The following is a 19,473-nucleotide window of genomic DNA, read 5'->3' as shown; positions in this document are numbered from 1 at the left end:
ACAAAACTTACCTTCCCATAGAGGATATTTTGGGTGCCTAGCATATGTCATGTTGTGACAATTTGACAGGGACTTGGCAACAGACTGATCAATTGATGTAATTAAGAATTGCATTTTGGAGTTTTTTGTGCATGAGTTGGTTTGATTAGAGTTGTGTGGGAAATCGAGCACTGACATTATTCTGTAAAATTAAGGTAATTGAGTGCTTATTAAGCAATTGGTTTGTGAGTGCTGTAGTGTTGCTGGATTAGAGGTCTTTCTTTTTTGGATTGCTCTGAAGTTGACTACTTTCCTTTACCTTTCCTGATCGGATGTGGTAAGATTGCCACTAATCAATATTTTGGTAAAATAAAATAAAAATGAATAAATTGATGAATAAATTGATTAATTAGTTAAATAAATAAAAATTTGGGGGGGGAGAAAAAAAAAGTGAGGGAAACATAAGCTACATAGTCTAAAATAATAAAATAATTCACAATAAAGGAATATAGATGAGTTGTTACAATGGGGGAAAAAGGACATCAAAACGATGAAAGTAATTACTCCTGTTGATGTAGTAGAAAATAGTAATCCTCTAGTTAATGGTATTGCAAGGTTATCTGGAAAGTGGAATAAACGTTGGCCTGACATTGAACAACCATGGCCAGTGGAAGGGATTCTTAACCCAGACGTCATCAACATAATGAAAGTGCTTGAATAATAGAGAGAGGAAAAGCAGAAACGACCATAAAGATGAATCCAAACTCCAAAAGTAAGAAGAAAGCGATGAAGATTTGGAGATTAAAGGTGCTTTATGTTCGGGAGGATTTTATCCTACAATGACTAGCACAGAAGAAATAGAAAGAGATATAGACCGATGCGTATCATGCCTGGATAAAGCGAATAATTTAGAAGAAGTAAGAGAACTGGAAGAACAACTCAAGAAGCTGAAGATACAGAAGAAAAAACTGCTGAGAAAAGGATCCCAAGAATTGGAGAAGAAGTATACATTGAGCCAAGGAAAGAGAGCACAAGTAAGAAGATGATGCTAGTGATATTTCGAAGACAGAACCTAGAATATAAGCCTTTGAAGAATACCGATATGTCAGATATACTTGAGAAGTTGCCTACTCTTCAAGATGGAGCATATCCTTGGATTTCAAAATTGGAAGAAATTATGGTGGGAACACAGTCTGCCATAGGAGACATTAAGAGACTTTTGCTAATCTCCTTGGGATTCCAGAAATGGAAGACATTTTTTAGAGAGCTGGACTTAATAGATATGTGGGGACTGCGGTGAATTACCCTGAATTGTTGGCTGCAATTAGAAATCGGCTGTGGAGAGCACTGAAAGATATGTTTCCAACAAATGTGCATCCTGACAACATTCTGATTGACCCACTAGGACAACAAGAAAATCAGAGAGCCTATGTGGCAAGAGTTCATCAAGTGTGGAGAAATATTACCGGAAATGATCCAGATGTGAGTCAAATTGAGCAGTCAATTTTGAGAGCTAAACTGCAGATGAGACTGCCCTCACCAGTAAGGAGCAAACTGGCAGAGGTGGTTGGACTTGGAAGCATGACAAAAGGTGTCTATAGAGATCATATAGCCCATCAAGTGGATCTGTAGAGGAAAAAGGAACACAACCTGAAATAACCGGACCAAGAAACTCTCAGAAAACTCAATGAAATACAACTGGGGGAGAATAAGAAGGAGAAGAAACAAGCTTTGGTTATGAAGAATCAGTGTGCACCAAATCAACAATCACTGCCACAGCTTCAACTGGACCAGTTCCAACCGCAATTGTACCAGCCACCAATAGCGGTACCAGTTGTTTCATATCCATAGCCAGTCTCTGGACAGACGCAGAATTGGAGAGGAAGAGGACGAGAAGGCTTAGGATGAGGAGGAAGATTTAAGCCATACTTCCAACAATCTTCAGAAGTGTGTTATGATTGTGGACAGGTTGGTGACTTTGCTGTGAGTGTAATGGGCCAGAAGGAAACACAAGAGGGAATTTCAGAGGAAGATACAGGGGCAAGTCAAGATCATCTGGAGGACAGGTGAACCCTTATAGGGGCCAGGAGCAAGGATTCTAGGGGTGCCCAGAAGATCCGAAAGGGGGGTGTCAGCTGGTAGCACCAGTTAGGGGAAAAAGATCCAACAATTGAGGTGAAAATAAACAACCGACCATTGGAAGTGATGGTGGATAGCGGAACTGCTTTTCTCTGTGTTCAGCCTGAAGAGGTTACACATCTTACTATGTCCAATCAACTAATTAGGACAGGGATTTGAGGGAGTGAAACGGTTGATTACTCTTATGGAATCAATTGAGCTCTGCTATGAAAAATTAGAAAATTACAATACCCATACTTGTATCAGAACATACACCTATTGCATTGTTGGGAAGAGATGCATTGTGTAAGTTGAACTGTAAAATAAGATGTACACCAGACGGCTGTCTGGTAGAAGTGCCAAAGGAAAAGTTTTACCAATTGTTGATGATGACATAGATGGATTAGTCTTTAGTATTCTGGATTGGAAATCTCAGTGAGGATTTTTTGAAGCAGGCTAAGAAATTGAAGAAATTTAAGGGGAAAATATGCCAGATGCGAGGCTTCTGGAATATCCATTTCAACTCAGCTCAAGTATTTCAAGAATGCTGCCAATTGAACTCAGAGGAATGGTTGAGTAATCAACTAAAGAAAGTTCAACTCAGCTTATGTTGCATAATTTTAGGACCACAAGGAGCAGATATGAAGATAAACACAGATGATTATCTGGATAAAGAATTTGAGATTGAGAAGAGTGTGCCACATGTGACCTAGTTGGTTTCTGAAGGCTATGAGTAGAAGCAAATAGAAGAAATGATGACAGAAGCAGAGAAGGCTGTTTTTGTACTGATGAAAGAGAACTTGGGGGATTTGGAGGAGTGAAGATCAGCGATTTCTCAAAATAATGATTTTGGCTCAAGGACAAGGAGAGCCACAAGCTGTACGGATGACACATTAATCTATTTGCAGTGTGAAGATGGATTAAGAATCTATTAAAGAGGAGATGTTGCAAAAAGTTCAAGAATGTTTGTGGTATCAAAGTAGTGCCGATATTGGACTTGTGAAATCAGCCCAATTGAGGTGAAAGTTGAACTTCAACCAGGAGGCAGACCTCCTTGGAAGAATCAGTATCCATTGAAAGATGAAGCATTCCAAGGGATTGAACCATAAATTGAAGGACTTTCAAAAGCAGGTGTTTTGAAGACAATGAAAAATCCTTAGAGTAGCAATCAATTGTTGTTTTTGGAGAAGCCATGAGGGTTTGATAGTAGCGCCTCTAGACCTAATAGGTCTGATGATTTAGGAAGCTATGGGTTAGCTAATGTTGCAAGGGGGGAGGTTAGGAGAAAGATCACAAAGGATTTGGTTTTTGGGAACCATATTTGCTTGAACAGATTGACTATGTCATAGGAAGGTGCACAATCTGTCTGAAAAATAATGTTCGCAGGGGTGTGACTGTTATTCTTGGTTACATTCCTACACCAAGAAGTGCATAAGATGTCAAACTAAGCTAAAAGATGCTCAATCGTTTGCCAAGTTTTTGTGTAAAGAAGTCATAAGCAGGTGGGGACTTCCCGATCAAATATCCTCAAATTAGAGGGAAAGGAATTTGTGGATAAATCAGTGAAATGGTTTTTGAAAAAAATAGTGGGAATGAATTTGTGGATAAATCAGTGTAATGGTTTTTGAAAAAATTGGGGAAAAAGTAAGACTAAAAACGTTATGAAAACTAGGGTTGAAGGAACTCTAGGATAGTCAGCTCAGCTTCAATGTTAGTACGAGAGAGAGAACAGTGGTGAAGGGAAATTTAGAGTTCAGTGGAGAGATAATTATGGAGAAGAAGTGTTGTTATTAGGACCAGAAGTAGAAGCTGTTTCACCTAGTCAAAGGAAGTATATTTTGTATAACGATATGAAGTGGAAGAGGGTTATGAGTGATTGCTCACTTATTTTGAGTAATGTTAGAGGGGAAGATCAGGGAGAATACTATCATGGAGGTACAGGATGAGTTCTTTGATTTTGATTGAAGACAAGAAGATATATCTGATCAATACTGCTCGTTAGGGAAGAGAGAAACAAAATGGAAGGCATATGGATTTGATTATTCTGTTTTGCAAATTAAAGATGGATGGGCAGGTAGGAATCTTTGGTAAAGCAGTTACCTCATTCTGTAAGATCAGTGAGGAATCTTGAGGGTCCATGTCTGTTGAGAATTCCAGCACCAGGAACATGGGGTTGAATCTTAGAGAATGTAGCTCAACCTCTATCAAGTATGTGTAAATCTTATGCTTTATCATGGCTGTTGTATCAGCAACAATCATTAACAGATATAATAATGTCGTTGTTGAAGCATTTGTTTAGGCCTAGGTTTAAGTGTTATTGGTTAAATGAATTACCCTATGTGAATTTGTTAGATAGGAAGGAAAATCAGTTAACAGCGCTTCATGAAGCATTGGAGGTGAAACCCGTGAGGGCTAAAAGCTGTTTTTGTTCAAATAAAACATATGATGGAAAGGGTATGTTTAGGGCAATATCAGATTGTGATGATTATATGATGACTTTGGGTAAGCATGAACATAAGGTTAGTAATGAGAAATATAATGTAACTTTTTATGTTGAAGTTAGTAAGAAGAGAAGGACTTTGATGGTGAAAGATACGTTTTTGCATGGAAATGTGACTATTGGGAATTTTAGAAACATCTGGGGTTTGTGGTGAGAAAGAATAGATTCTTACCCTATGGATGGACAGGATGTTGTTATATGTCGACGTTGAAGCTTCCATATGAGGTTTTTACCATTAAAAGAGGGGAAGCACTGGAAACAGATAAATCTGATTCTAGGTTTGGAAATAGGGTGAAAAGGGTAATGAAGAAATGTCATAGTCTGGAAGCCTACCATTGGAGGATAAGTCTAGGAGAGAAGTGGGGACTTGGACTTTTTCCATGTTATGGTGCAGATCACATAGATAATATTACCTATACTTTGAAGGGTTTTGCAAATGAAACGATAAGAGGGTTTAACCTTTTGTCAAATACTCAAAGGAGTATTGATGGATAGATACCAATTTTGAGTATCCGATCATTTTTCACGTTTTGACATATTATTGTGATATTTAGTATTTTGTGATGAATCAAAGGGGGGAAATGGAATGTGATTCATTTTATATATCATTTTTAATTATTGTTGATATTGATGTTTTAATTTGCATGTGTTGTTTTGCAAAAGATACTGTTTGGTCTTTTCTTTTCTTCCAGAAGCATATGGGGGAATGTGTAGAGGGGATTCAAATACTCAAACATGGACAATAGGAATGGACAATATGAATGGACTGGAGGAAGTGGAACAAGGAAGGTGTGGAAATGTTCAGATTCCATCATCGACGTTGCATTGAAAGTCGACACTGCTGAAGAGATGAAGTGTAGTGGACTACATTCCAGTGTCTGCAATGATATATAGACATATTTGCATGTGTAATACATAATTTGTGTCATATTTTTTCTGTATTAATTTTTGAAGAATGATATTTGCTGTAGTTGGGTACATGTGGGGATCTCAGATGTTTTTGTTTATTTCGTGGATGCTTAGGGATATTGGGTCTAAGCAGGGACAGAGAGAATCCACAGGAGGGTCCGATGGGTCGACCAGCCTGAATGTGGACAAATTTGATTGTATTTTGTTTGCTGGGACTTTCATGTGTATTCAATTGCATCGTAGTTTAAAATGCATTGATAGGTAAGCTTAGTGGGTAAGAGCGTTGTGCCAGTAACCGAAAGGTCGCTGGTTCTAATCCCCGAGCCGACTAGGTGAAAAATCTGTCGATGTGCCCTTAAGCAAGGCACTTAACCCTAATTGCTCATGTAAGTCGCTCTGGATAAGAGCATCTGCTAAATGACTAAAATGTAAATGTAAATGTAATAAAGATGTTTGAATTGATCTGGAGTACTTAGGTGGTTGCCTGGGGCAGAGGGGCCGTGAGAGAATTTTACTGTCTTGATTGATTGATGGATATTTGGAAAGAAAGCTGCCAAACAGGTTTTTCGCTCTCACACTCCATAAAGATTTGTTCATATTTCATAGAAATTTATTTACACTCCATAGAAAAATGTGTTTTTGGTTTATTGTTAAAGTTACTCAATAAGAGAGAAATTGTTATTTGTCATATTCCTATTCTTTTTGTTTTCAAGACTTAATTAGTCTCGAAGGGGGGAAATATGTAGTGTCTGACGGTTGCAAATGGTCTTAGAGGATGTTGACTCAGCTTGAGAAAGCATCTGGAGAGTATTTCTATAGGGGCACCCTAAAACAGAGGAAGTCTGTTAGTCCTGGGATTGGTCTGTAGGGGAAAACACCCATATCAGGTTACATAGGATATATATACAGTGGGGAAAAAAGGTATTTAGTCAGCCACCAATTGTGCAAGTTCTCCCACTTAAAAAGATGAGAGAGGCCTGTAATTTTCATCATAGGTACACGTCAACTATGACAGACAAATTGAGAAAGAAAAATCCAGAAAATCACATTGTAGGATTTTTAATGAATTTATTTGCAAATTATGGTGGAAAATAAGTATTTGGTCACCTACAAACAAGCAAGATTTCTGGCTCTCACAGACCTGTAACTTCTTCTTTAAGAGGCTCCTCTGTCCTCCACTCGTTACCTGTATTAATGGCACCTGTTTGAACTTGTTATCAGTAGTAGTTGACGTGTACGTGTGGTCCTCTGTAGCTCAACTGGTAGAGCATGGCGCTTGTAACGCCAAGGTAGTGGATTCGATCCCCGGGACCACCCATACACAAAAATGTATGCACACATGACTGTAAGTCGCTTTGGATAAAAGCGTCTGCTAAATGGCATATTATTATTATTAGTATAAAAGACACCTGTCCACAACCTCAAACAGTCACACTCCAAACTCCACTATGGCCAAGACCAAAGAGCTGTCAAAGGACACCAGAAACAAAATTGTAGACCTGCACCAGGCTGGGAAGACTGAATATGCAATAGGTAAGCAGCTTGGTTTGAAGAAATCAACTGTGGGAGCAATTATTAGAAAATGGAAGACATACAAGACCACTGATAATCTCCCTCGATGTGGGGCTCCACACAAGATCTCACCCCGTGGGGTCAAAATGATCACAAGAACGGTGAGCAAAAATCCCAGAACCACACGGGAGGACCTAGTGAATGACCTGCAGAGAGCTGGGACCAAAGTAATAAAGCCTACCATCAGTAACACACTACGCCGCCAGGGACTCAAATCCTGCAGTGCCAGACGTGTCCCCTGCTTAAGCCAGTACATGTCCAGGCCCGTCTGAAGTTTGCTAGAGTGCATTTGGATGATCCAGAAGAGGATTGGGAGAATGTCATATGGTCAGATGAAACCAAAATATAACTTTTTGGTAAAAACTTAACTCGTCATGTTTGGAGGACAAAGAATGCTGAGTTGCATCCAAAGAACACCATACCTACTGTGAAGCATGGGGGTGGAAACATCATGCTTTGGGGCTGTTTTTCTGCAAAGGGACCAGGATGACTGATCTGTGTAAAGGAAAGAATGAATGGGGCCATGTATCGTGAGATTTTGAGTGAAAACCTCCTTCCATCAGCAAGGGCATTGAAGATGAAACGTGGCTGGGTCTTTCAGCATGACAATGATCCCAAACACACCGCCCGGGCAACGAAGGAGTGGCTTCGTAAGAAGCATTTCAAGGTCCTGGAGTGGCCTAGCCAGTCTCTAGATCTCAACCCCATAGAAAATCTTTGGAGGGAATTGAAAGTCCTTGTTGCCCAGCGACAGCGCCAAAACATCACTGCTCTAGAGGAGATCTGCATGGAGGAATGGGCCAAAATACCAGCAACAGTGTGTGAAAACCTTGTGAAGACTTACAGAAAACGTTTGACCTGTGTCATTGCCAACAAAGGGTATATAACAAAGTATTGAGAAACTTTTGTTATTGACCAAATACTTATTTTCCACCATAATTTGCAAATAAATTCATTAAAAATCCTACAATGTGATTTTCTGGATTTTCTTTTCTCAATTTGTTTGTCATAGTTGACGTGTACCTATGATGAAAATTACAGGCCTCTCTCATCTTTTTAAGTGGGAGAACTTGCACAATTGGTGGCTGACTAAATACTTTTTTCCCCACTGTACTATGGTTTGGGACAAAGGAGGGGAGAATAACATATTAGATATTGGGACCGGTTATTCTCCAGATGTCTGCAGATGTCTGTAAATTGACGCTGAACTCTTTTGATATAATAAACCTTTATAATCAAAGTACAGTGTCAGCGGATTCCTTGTTCTCACAGCATCTCAGCATCGTTTTCTCGACACTACATCTGCTTTCATGTTGTTGTAATTGTCTTTATATATTTGTTGTTTGTTGTCACTTATTAATAATCTGTCACGCCCTGACCTATAGAACTCTAGTTTGTTGAGTCAGGGTGTGGAAATCTATGTTAGATATTCTATGTTTAAGTTCTAGTTTTCTATTTCTATGTCTGGCCGGGTATGATTCCCAATCAGAGGCATCTGTCGCTCGTTGTCTCTGATTGGGGATCATACTTAGGTAGCCTATTGCCTACTGTGTATTGTGGGATCTTGTTCCTGTTAGGCTGGTATGTGTATAGCCTTTTGGACATGTTACGTTGTGTCTTGTTTTGTTGAAAGTTTATTGAGTAAATAAACATTTACGCTTTTCACGCTGCACCTTGGTCCGACCCATCCTGACAGAATCCTAGGTATTTCATATTTTTTTGTGGTCCACAGATTATTTATAATGTTTTATTATATTCGTTTTTTCCACGTTAATTTTAAAGTATATCCTGAGATTTGAGAGTATTCTGAAAATATTTTTAACAAGGGGGCATTGAGTTTTCAATATTAGTCAGGTATAACAGGAGATCGTCTGCAAAATAATGTAGTTTATATTCCTGTTTACCAATACTGATATCTGTTACGTTTGGGACCTGTCTAATTCTTTCTGCAAGCGGTTCAATTGCCAGTGCAAACAGGAGAGGGGAGAGAGGACATCCCTATCTTGTGCCCCTTTCTGAAAACCTTTTCGGCATCAACAGCCGTTATTTATAAATCTATATCTTGTTTTTTAGCGTATTGTATTATACTGTAACATGTTCTTGTATTTGTTTGTACAGTGAGTGTCAATTTTTAATAAACCCTGTTTTATTTATATGTATCAAGTCTGGTAAGACTTTTGCCATTCTGTTGCTAATGAGTTTTTGTTATTATTTTATTGTCACAATTGATCAAGCTTGCAAGGGATGTAAGGGATAAATGCCAATGTTCTGTACATTACCTTGGAAATAATGGACAACGCAGCGGGATAAGGTGGAGCCGAAAAGGTAATGTACAGAACGGAGGCATTTATCCCGCTTATACCACAGTTGCCAAAGAAAACAATACTAAAGCACACATTTACCGTTAGAAATAATAAAAAACAAATTGTATTTAAATTTTTACAAGAGAATTCATACTTTCTCATCAATCATTCAATCAAATGTATCTATGAAGCCCTTTTTACATCAGCAGATGTTACAAAGTGCTATACAGAAACCCAGGCTAAAACCCCAAACGGCAAGCAATGCATATGCAGAAGCACGGTTGCTTGGAAAAACTCCCTAGAAAGGCAGGAACCTACGAAGAAACCTAGAGAGGAACCAGGCTCTGAGGGGTGGGCAGTCCTCTTCTGGCTGTGCCGGGTGGTGATAATAAGAGTACATGGTCATGTAAGGCCAGATTGTTCTTCAAGATGTTCAAACGTTCATAGATGACCAGCAGGGTCAAATAATAATAAGTGGTTGTAGAGGGTTCAACAGGTCAGCACCTCAGGAGTACATTTTCATAGCCGAGCATGCAGAGGTCGATGCAGTAGAGAGAGAGAGAGTCGAAAAGCGCAGGTCTGGGACAAGGTAACACGTCCAGTGAACAGGTCAGGGTTCCCTAGCCGCAGGCAGAACAGTTAAAACTGGAGCAGCAGCACGACCAGGTGGACTGGGAACAGCTAGGAGTCATCAGGCCAGGTAGTCCTGAGGCATGATCCTAAGGCTCAGGTCCTATGGGAGGGGAGGGAGAGACGGAGAGAGAGAATTAGAGGGAGCATACTTAAATTCACACAGGATACCAGACAAGACAGGGGAATTACACCAGATATAACAGACTGACACCTAGCCTCCCGGCACATGGACTATCGCAGGATCGATACTGAGACAGGGGTGGGTCGGGGGGCACTGTGGCCCCTTTGCTAGAGATGCGACCCAGTCGTTCAATCGATTAGTTCGATGATTATGGACGCGACCCAGTTGTTCATTCTAGATCTTCCATTGCCATGCTCGCTGGCAACATTCTTCTCTCTTGCATTCTAGCTAGCTTTCTGTAACTTTGTAGCGAGTACGGTCTGCATGTGTAGATGCATATAGCGTGATGATTGCAAGGTGTCCCAATATCTTTTCCAACTGTCCCGATATCTTTTCCAACTGTCCTGTTATCTGGTTTTAATGTCCATTCTAGAATGCCCTTCTAGCCTATCAGAAATGAGTATTCAACCATGCTGTGGTATAAGGGTATGTAATCTGCATGGGACTCTCCACATTTTCCTGGTTTTAAAACAACTGAAATAACTGTTACATGGAACTCGGAAGCACTGAATTGAGTGACGTGTGTTGTCATTTGATTTGAGTAAATAGGGTCTCTACTTTGTCCCAGAATGTCAAATCAAATTACATGGGAAAGCCATTCATACCTGGTGCTTTCTCTGCGCGAACGCTTTAACAGTGTCCAATATTTATATATTTTGTGATTATTTTTTGTGCTGATAGTCGCTTCAGGGTTATTGAGTCTAAGAAGGCTGTAGGAGCTACTCACACCCCATGCATCCTATGCGTACACGCATGCGCCTCTGCTACCACAAACCTATTTCTTGATTTCAATAGACGGGTTGGCTGACATCACGGAAATGATGGGGGCATCGATGTGGCTGGAAGCCGTGCTTTGTTATGATTCTGAACGGTCAGATAGCTAGCAACAATGACAAGAAGCTGCCATGTGGGGAATCATAGGTGGCTCGTTTCAGCTAGTTTCATCTTGTTCTTGATAGCATGTTTTGTTTTGAGGTGTTTTCACTGATTTCATGTCAATGCTAATATGGCTAAAATTCACTAGCTAGCTAACCAACAACTGTAATCATGTATTTGAGACAACAATTGCACATTGTGCAAATGTATTTCAATAAATGTTATCAATAAACATTTGGAGACTAAATATAGTTTACATGTTGTCAACAATCTAAGGCAACCCCGTCTGTTTTGTCCCATTGTTGTGGATACGTCGGTTTTGTTGCTAAACAACCAACCCTACTATGATATACAGGAATTTGTAGTGCCACACTGAGTGCATATTCAAATACACTATGATAATACAGTATAAAGAAGATGAATTTACATGTTAGTCTGTTTCTTTGCGCACAGAAAAAGCTCCATCATGTCCAAGTCCTTGGGGTAATCACAATGGGCATTTCCTGAATTCCCAAACGTAGACAACCTAAATATAAAAACAGATCAAGTGAAGAAAGGTTAATGTTGGCATGATACACCCTGGAACCAACCATAGTAGTGAACTTAGTACAACACCCAGCAAACTTGTCAAGAGGTTCCAGCCTCTTGGTTTAATGGCTAAGGTCTTGGACGGACAACTGCAGACGGAGTATAGTCCTGAGTCCTGATCGGGCTAACCCCTGAATTCGCTACAATACAATACAATACCATTTTGAGATTTCCTAATTTAAACACACACACACTTTTTTATATTTTATATTTTTATAACAAGTCCCATGTATGGTTTACTTGGAGACATAAGCTGTGTTCGAATACATTTACATTTACATTTTAGTCATTTAGCAGACGCTCTTATCCAGAGCGACTTACAGGAGCAATTAGGGTTAAGTGCCTTGCTCAAGGGCACATACTCATAGTACAGTTTGATTTCACAGAAGTGTGATTGACTTGGAGTTACATTGTGTTGTTTAAGTGTTCCCTTAATTTTTTTGAGCAGTGTATATACTCAATTTACCATACTATTTGTGACGTAAATTGAGTATATACACTGCTCAAAAAAATTAAGGGAACACTTAAACAACACAATGTAACTCCAAGTCAATCACACTTCTGTGAAATCAAACTGTCCACTTAGGAAGCAACACTGATTGACAATACATTTCACATGCTGTTGTGCAAATGGGTTAGACAACAGGTGGAAATTATAGGCAATTAGCAAGACACCCCCAATAAAGGACTGGTTTTGCAGGTGGTGACCACAGACCACTTCTCAGTTCCTATGCTTCCTGGCTGATGTTTTGGTCACTTTTGAATGCTGGCGGTGCTTTCACTCTAGTGGTAGCATGAGACGGAGTCTACAACCCACACAAGTGGCTCAGGTAGTGCAGCTCATCCAGGATGGCACATCAATGCGAGCTGTGGCAAGAAGGTTTGCTGTGTCTGTCAGCGTAGTGTCCAGAGCATGGAGGCGCTACCAGGAGACAGGCCAGTACATCAGGAGACGTGGAGGAGGCCGTAGGAGGGCAACAACCCAGCAGCAGGACTGCTACCTCCGCCTTTGTGCAAGGGGGAGCAGGAGGAGCACTGCCAGAGCCCTGCAAAATGACCTCCAGCAGGCCACAAATGTGCATGTGTCTGCTCAAACGGTCAGAAACAGACTCCATGAGGGTGGTATGAGGGCCCGACGTCCACAGGTGGGGGTTGTGCTTACAGCCCAACACCGTGCAGGACGTTTGGCATTTGCCAGAGAACACCAAGATTGGCAAATTCGCCACTGGCGCCCTGTGCTCTTCACAGATGAAAGCAGGTTCACACTGAGCACATGTGACAGACGTGACAGAGTCTGGAGATGCCGTGGAGAACGTTCTGCTGCCTGCAACATCCTCCAGCATGACCGGTTTGGCGGTGGGTCAGTCATGGTGTGGGGTGGCATTTCTTTGGGGGGCCGCACAGCCCTCCATGTGCTCGCCAGAGGTAACCTGACTGCCATTAGGTACCGAGATGAGATCCTCAGACCCCTTGTGAGACCATATGCTGGTGCGGTTGGCCCTGGGTTCCTCCTAATGCAAGACAATGCTAGACCTCATGTGGCTGGAGTGTGTCAGCAGTTCCTGCAAGAGGAAGGCATTGATGCTATGGACCGCCCGTTCCCCAGACCTGAATCCAATTGAGCACATCTAGGGAGGTCATACAGGCACGTGGAGGCCACACACACTACTGAGCCTCATTTTGACTTGTTTTAAGGACATTACATCAAAGTTGGATCAGCCTGTAGTGTGGTTTTCCACTTAAATTTTGAGGGTGACTCCAAATCCAGACCTCCATGGGTTGATCAATTTGATTTACATTGATAATTTTTGTGTGATTTTGCTGTCAGCACATTCAACTATGTAAAGAAAAAAGTATTTAATAAGATTATTTCATTCATTCAGATCTAGGATGTGTTATTTTAGTGTTCCCTTTATTTTTTTGAGCAGTGTAGTTTGCTTATTGGTCATAGTATGGATATAGTTAGTATGCCAAAAGTTCCCAGATGTCATACTACATTTGCCAAAATACAAAATATACATGCAGTGGACACTATTTCTTTGCTTTTAGGGCCCATAATGAAATTCTTCAGAAAATGGGCGTGGCTTCACATCGTTTTCAGATTTGAAGAAAATGGCGGACAATATGCAGCTGAAGTCCAACAAGAGTGGATACAAATTCATTGCTTTAACTAATTATGACAAATGTTAAGAAAAGGTTGAGCAATGTAATAAAGTAATGACTTTTCAAATAAGTTACCTTACACGTTATGTTGGCTGACAATTTGTTAGTTACGCTATCCTTACGAACCACATAGCATATCATTACAGCAGTATGTACCAGTATGTTAGCTAGCTACTGTACCTAACGTTAGTTGGCTACTACAGTCGTGGTCAAAAGTTTTGAGAATGACACAAGTATTGGTCTTTACAAAGTTTGCTGCTTCAGTGTTATGAGATATTTTTGTCAGATGTTACTATGGTATACTGAAGTATAATTACAAGCATTCCATAAGTGTCAAAGGCTTTTATTGACAATTACATTAAGTTTATGCAAAGAGTGTTGACTCTTCTTTTTCAAGACCTCTGCAATCCACCCTGGCATGCTGTCAATTAACTTCTGAGCCACATCCTGACTGATGGCAGCCCATTCTTGCATAATCAATGCTTGGAGTTTGTCATAATTTGTGGGTTTTTGTTTGTCCACCCGCCTCTTGAGGATCGACCACAAGTTCTCAATGGGATTAAGGTCTGGGGAGTTTCCTGGCCATGGACCCAAAATTTTGATGTTTTGTTCCACAAGCCACTTAGTTATCACTTTTGCCTTATGGCAAGGTGCTCCATCATGCTGGAAAAGGCATTGGTCGTCACCAAACTGTTCTTGGATGGTTGGGAGAAGTTGCTCTCGGAGGATGTGTTGGTACCATTCTTTATTCATGGCTGTGTTCTTAGGCAAAATTGTGAGTGAGCCCACTCCCTTGGCTGAGAAGCAACCCCACACATGAATGGTCTCAGGATGTTTTACTGTTGGCATGACACAGGACTGATGGTAGCGCTCACCTTGTCTTCTCCGGACAAGGTGTTTTCCGGATGCCCCAAACAATTGGAAAGGGGATTCATCAGAGCAAATGACTTTACCCCAGTCCGCAGCAGTCCAATCCCTGTACATTTTGCAGAATATCAGTCTGTCCCTGATGTTTTTCCTGGAGAGAAGTGTTTTCTTTGCTGCTTTTCTTGACACCAGGACATCCTCAAAGTCTTCACCTCACTGTGCGTGCAGATGCACTCACACTTGCCTGCTGCCATTCCTGAGCAAGCTCTGCACTGGTGGTGCTCCGATCCCGCAGCTGAATCAACTTTAGCAGACGGTCCTGGCGCTTGCTGGAGTTTCTTGGGCGCCCTGACACCTTCTTCACAACAATCATTGTTTGATTTAGGTGCAATCTTACTAGCAGCAATATCCTTGCCTGTGAAGCCCTTTTTATGCAAAGCAATGATGACGGCACGTGTTTCCTTGCAGGTAACCATGGTTAACAGAGGAAGAACAATGATTTCAAGCATCACCCTCCTTTTAAAGCTTCCAGTCTGTTATTCTAACTCAATCAGCATGACAGAGTGATCTCCAGCCTTGTCCTCGTCAACACTCTCACCTGTGTTAATGAGAGAATCACTTACATGATATCAGCTGGTCCTTTTGTGGCAGGGCTGAAATGCAGTGGAAATGTTTTTTGGGGATTAAGTTCATTTTCATGGCAAAGAGGGACTTTGCAATTAATTGCAATTCATCTGATAAATCTTCATGACATTCTGGAGTATATGCAAATTGCCATCATCAAAACTGAGACAGCAGACTTTGTGAAAATTAGTATTTGTGTCTTGTCAAAACTTTTGACCATGACTTTTGACCATCAAACTTGCCAGTATATTAACTATATGCTATCTAACTAACTTTCCAACGTTTATTGACTTGATTATTCCTATCATTCTTAGCTTAGCTAAGTGGTATAGTCGTTGTGCGTTCTCAATGGACATTCGGGTGCTTTCTTAAATTAGTTCTGGCTATCTACTCCGATTTCAGAGCACTCTCTTCAGTGTACCAGAGCGCTCAACACCATTTGAATATGGCCGTTGTCAGTAAACGTCTGCTAAAAAGCGTAATTAAATGTTTGCCAGCAGCACAGTTACAGTCGCCAACGCTCTGGATAACATGAAAACTGCCTAACCAGCTCTGCTAGTGCGAGTAAAATGGTCAGAGTGAGGTGTTCTCTCATTTGTGTCTGGAAGTAGCTAGCAAGCTAGCCAATGTTAGCCAGTTAGCTTGGGTGCTTGACTGCCGTTGTGAGGCCAGAACACTCGGGTAAACCCTACTCCTCAGCCAGAGTGTCCAGTGTGCGCTCTGAATGCTCCGAGAGCAAAACGCTCTGAATTTACTAACGCCGAGAGCGCACTCTGAGCGCACTCTGGCACTCCAGATTGAATTTAAGAACACACCCGAAGTCGTAAGATGTCTAGCTAGTAATTTGTTATGCTAACAAGCTAGCAAGAGCATCAACCTCCGGTAGACAGGTGAAGCTCTAGTATGCTCAACTGAACGGATACCTTTGTTTACAGTATACTAAAATGAACTAATAGTATATAGTATGTAGTATATTCTCATTAATCTTGTTGTCACGCCCTGACCTTGAAAGCCTGTTATTCTTTAGTTAGGTTGGTCAGGGTGTGAATGCTAGAGGTTTTCATGTGAATATCTAGGTATCTATGTGTAGATCTAGATTGTATATATTTCTATGTTGGCCGAGTGTGGTTCCCAATCAGAGGCAGCTGTCGATCGTTGTCTCTGATTGGGGATCATACTTAGGTAGCCATTTTGCCTACCTATGTGGTGGGATCTTGACCCTTGTTTGGCTTGTTTTGTGTGTAGCCATTGTGAGCTTCACGTTACGTTGCTTTTGTTGTTTTGTCATGTGTTAACTTAGTGAATAAACATGTATGCATTCCACGCTGCACCTTGGTCCAATCCTGTATTCAACGAACGTGACAGAAGATCCCACCACCAACGGACCAAGCAGCGTGCCCAGGAGGAGCAAACACCCTGGACACAGGTGGGGAAGATGTGGTCTTGGGAGGAGATATTTGCTGGGAAAGGACCTTGGGCGAAGGTAGAAGCCCAGGTAGGAGAGGATCGACGGTGACTCCAAAATACGAAACGACGAAGGAGACCCGAGAGGCAACCCCAATAAAAAAAATGGGGGGGGGGGGGGCACACGGGGTGGTCGACGAAGCAGCAGGAGGCCGTGAAAGGGCTGACTGTGGAGGAGGAGGCCGCTATTGTAGAGGTCCTCCAAGACCTACGGATCAGCATTATGAGAGAGGCCACCACATTACGGGGGCTGTTAGAGAAGAGGAAGCAGGAGCTCTCACTTCAGAAGGAGGCGCTGCAGGAGGCCCAAAGGGAGAAGGAATTAGTGGATGCACAGAGAGAGGAGCTGGCCAGGCAACAGGAGGAGCTGAGAGAGGAGTTAACCCTCCAGCAGCAGGGAGCTCGGGCCTTAGAGCTGGCGGAGCCAGGTTTAGCAGAGCCAACTCCCCGCACTCGCTTTGAGGAGAGTGTGTCCGTGCAGACATCAGGCTATGTGCCGGCTTTACGCACTGTGCCGCCAATGCGCCTTCATAGACCAGTACGGCCCGTGCCTGCTCCTCGCACCAAACCAGTGGTGCGTGTATCCAGTCCAGTACGGCCCGTACCTGCTCCCCGCACCAAACCAGTAGTGCGTGTCGCCAGCCCGGTACACCCCGTACCTGCTCCTCGCACCAAACCAGTGGTGCGTGTCGCCAGCCTGGTACGCCCCGTACCTGCTCCTCGCACCAAACCAGTGGTGCGTGTCTCCAGCCTGGTAAGGCCTGTACCTGCTCCCCACACCACACCAGTGGTGCGTGTATCCAGTCCAGTACGGTCCGTACCTGCTCCCCGCACCAAACCAGTGGTGCATGTCGCCAGCACGGTACGCCCCATACCTGCTCCTCGCACCAAACCAGTGGTGCGTGTCGCCAGCTCAGTACGCCCCGTACCTTTTCCCTGCACCAAACCAGTGGTGCGTGTATCCAGTCCGGTGCGGCCCATACCTTCTCCCCGAACCAAACCAGTGGTGCGTGTCGCCAGCCCGGTACGCCCCGTACCTGCTCCCTGCACCAAACCAGTGGTGCGTGTCTCCAGCCCGGTACGCCCCGTACCTGCTCCCCGCACCAAACCAGTGGTGCGTGTATCCAGTCCGGTACGGCCCATACCTTTTCCCCACACCACATCAGTGGTGCGTGTCTCCAGCCCGGTACGCCCCATACCTGCTCCCTGCACCAAACTAGTGGTGCGTGTATCCAGTCCGGTACGGCCTGTACCTGCTCCTCGCACCAAACCAGTGGTGCGTGTCTCCAGTCCGGCACAGCCCATGCCTGCTCCTCGCACCAGACCAGTGGTGCGTGTTCCAAGCCCGGTGCGACCCATGCCTGTTCCTCGCACCAGACCAGTGGTGCGTGTCCCCAGCCCGGTACGGCTGGTGCCAGAGCAGTCCGCTCCACCGGTGTCCAGTCCAGCTCCGGTCAGCTGCTCCACTCCAGTGCCAGAGCAGTCCGCTCCACCGGTGCCCAGTCCAGCTCCGGTCAGCTGCTCCACTCCAGTGCCAGAGCAGTCCGCTCCACCGGTGCCCAGTCCAGCTCTGGTCAGCTGCTCCAGTCCAGAGCCAGAGCAGTCCGCTCCACCGGGGTCCAGTTCAGCTCCGGTCAGCGGCTCCACTCCAGAACCAGACGTCAACCCCTCTCCAGGATCGGGGCCTCCCACACCAGGGTCCAGACAGGGCTTGGTGCATCGCGGGGGGACTGAGAGGGGAAGTATCGCGCCGAGGTCCAGACCGGACCAGGGGTGCAACGGGGAGGCAGAAAGGGGGAGGACGTCACGCCCGGAGACGGAGCCGCCACCGAGGCTGAATGCCCACCAGGACCCTCCCCTAATGAGTCAGGTTGGTGCGGCCAGAGTCCGCACATTTGGGGGGAGGGGGGGGGGGGGTTGGGGGTACTGTCACGCCCTGACCTTGAAAGCCTGTTATTCTTTAGTTAGGTTTGTCAGGGTGTGAATGCTAGAGGTTTTCATGTGAATATCTAGGTATCTATGTGTAGATCTAGATTGTATATTTCTATGTTGGCCGGGTGTGGTTCCCAATCAGAGGCAGCTGTCGATCGTTGTCTCTGATTGGGGATCATACTTAGGTAGACATTTTGCCTACTTATGTGGTGGGATCTTGACTCTTGTTTGGCTTGTTTGTGTGTAGCCATTGTGAGCTTCACATTACGTTGCTTTTGTTGTTTTGTCGTGTATTAACTTGGTGAATAAACATGTATGCATTCCACGCTGCACCTTGGTCCAATCCTGTATTCAACGAACGTGACACATGTAGTATACAGTGTGTTAGTATGGGTATTTGAATCCAGCTATGTTGATTTTCAGGACCTCACAACAACAGCAGCAACAACAACACCACCAACAACAACAACAAAACATGTTTTTCACCTGAAGTAGGGCTGACTTGGAGACAATGAGTAAGGTTACATGCACACAATAATGCGATTATTGAGGATAGTCGGATTAATATAATAGTTTGAATAAAATGTTTACATGCTTTGCAAGAAGAACGATTTCCCTAATAATCCTGTTTACATGGACACTTCTGAAATCAGGCTACCTGATTGACTGACTGGTCCATTGTGACAAAGCTCTTAAAAGGAAATGAGAAAAAAAAACGAGAATGGACTTTACCTACATGTGTATTTATCCTACTGTATTTACCA

At 43.1% G+C, this 19,473-nt stretch overlaps 1 pseudogene across 1 annotated transcript in view; it reads right to left on the bottom strand.

Annotated features, from left to right (window-relative positions):
• The window catches only part of LOC311127309 (cell cycle checkpoint protein RAD1-like), a 28,882-nt pseudogene that overhangs the window by 7,084 nt on the left and 2,325 nt on the right, over positions 1 to 19,473 (bottom strand). The window contains exons 5-6 of the transcript in view: positions 19,196 to 19,219; positions 11,499 to 11,597 (exon numbers count right to left, since the gene is read on the bottom strand). The product of the transcript in view is annotated as a cell cycle checkpoint protein RAD1-like (transcript). The remainder of the gene's footprint in view (positions 1 to 11,498; positions 11,598 to 19,195; positions 19,220 to 19,473) is intronic.

Source organism: Coregonus lavaretus, assembly GCF_964263955.1.
Source record: "Coregonus lavaretus genome assembly, chromosome: 4".
In the NCBI taxonomy this organism is placed as follows: domain Eukaryota; kingdom Metazoa; phylum Chordata; class Actinopteri; order Salmoniformes; family Salmonidae; genus Coregonus; species Coregonus lavaretus.
This window is presented reverse-complemented; position numbering and strand designations above follow the sequence as displayed.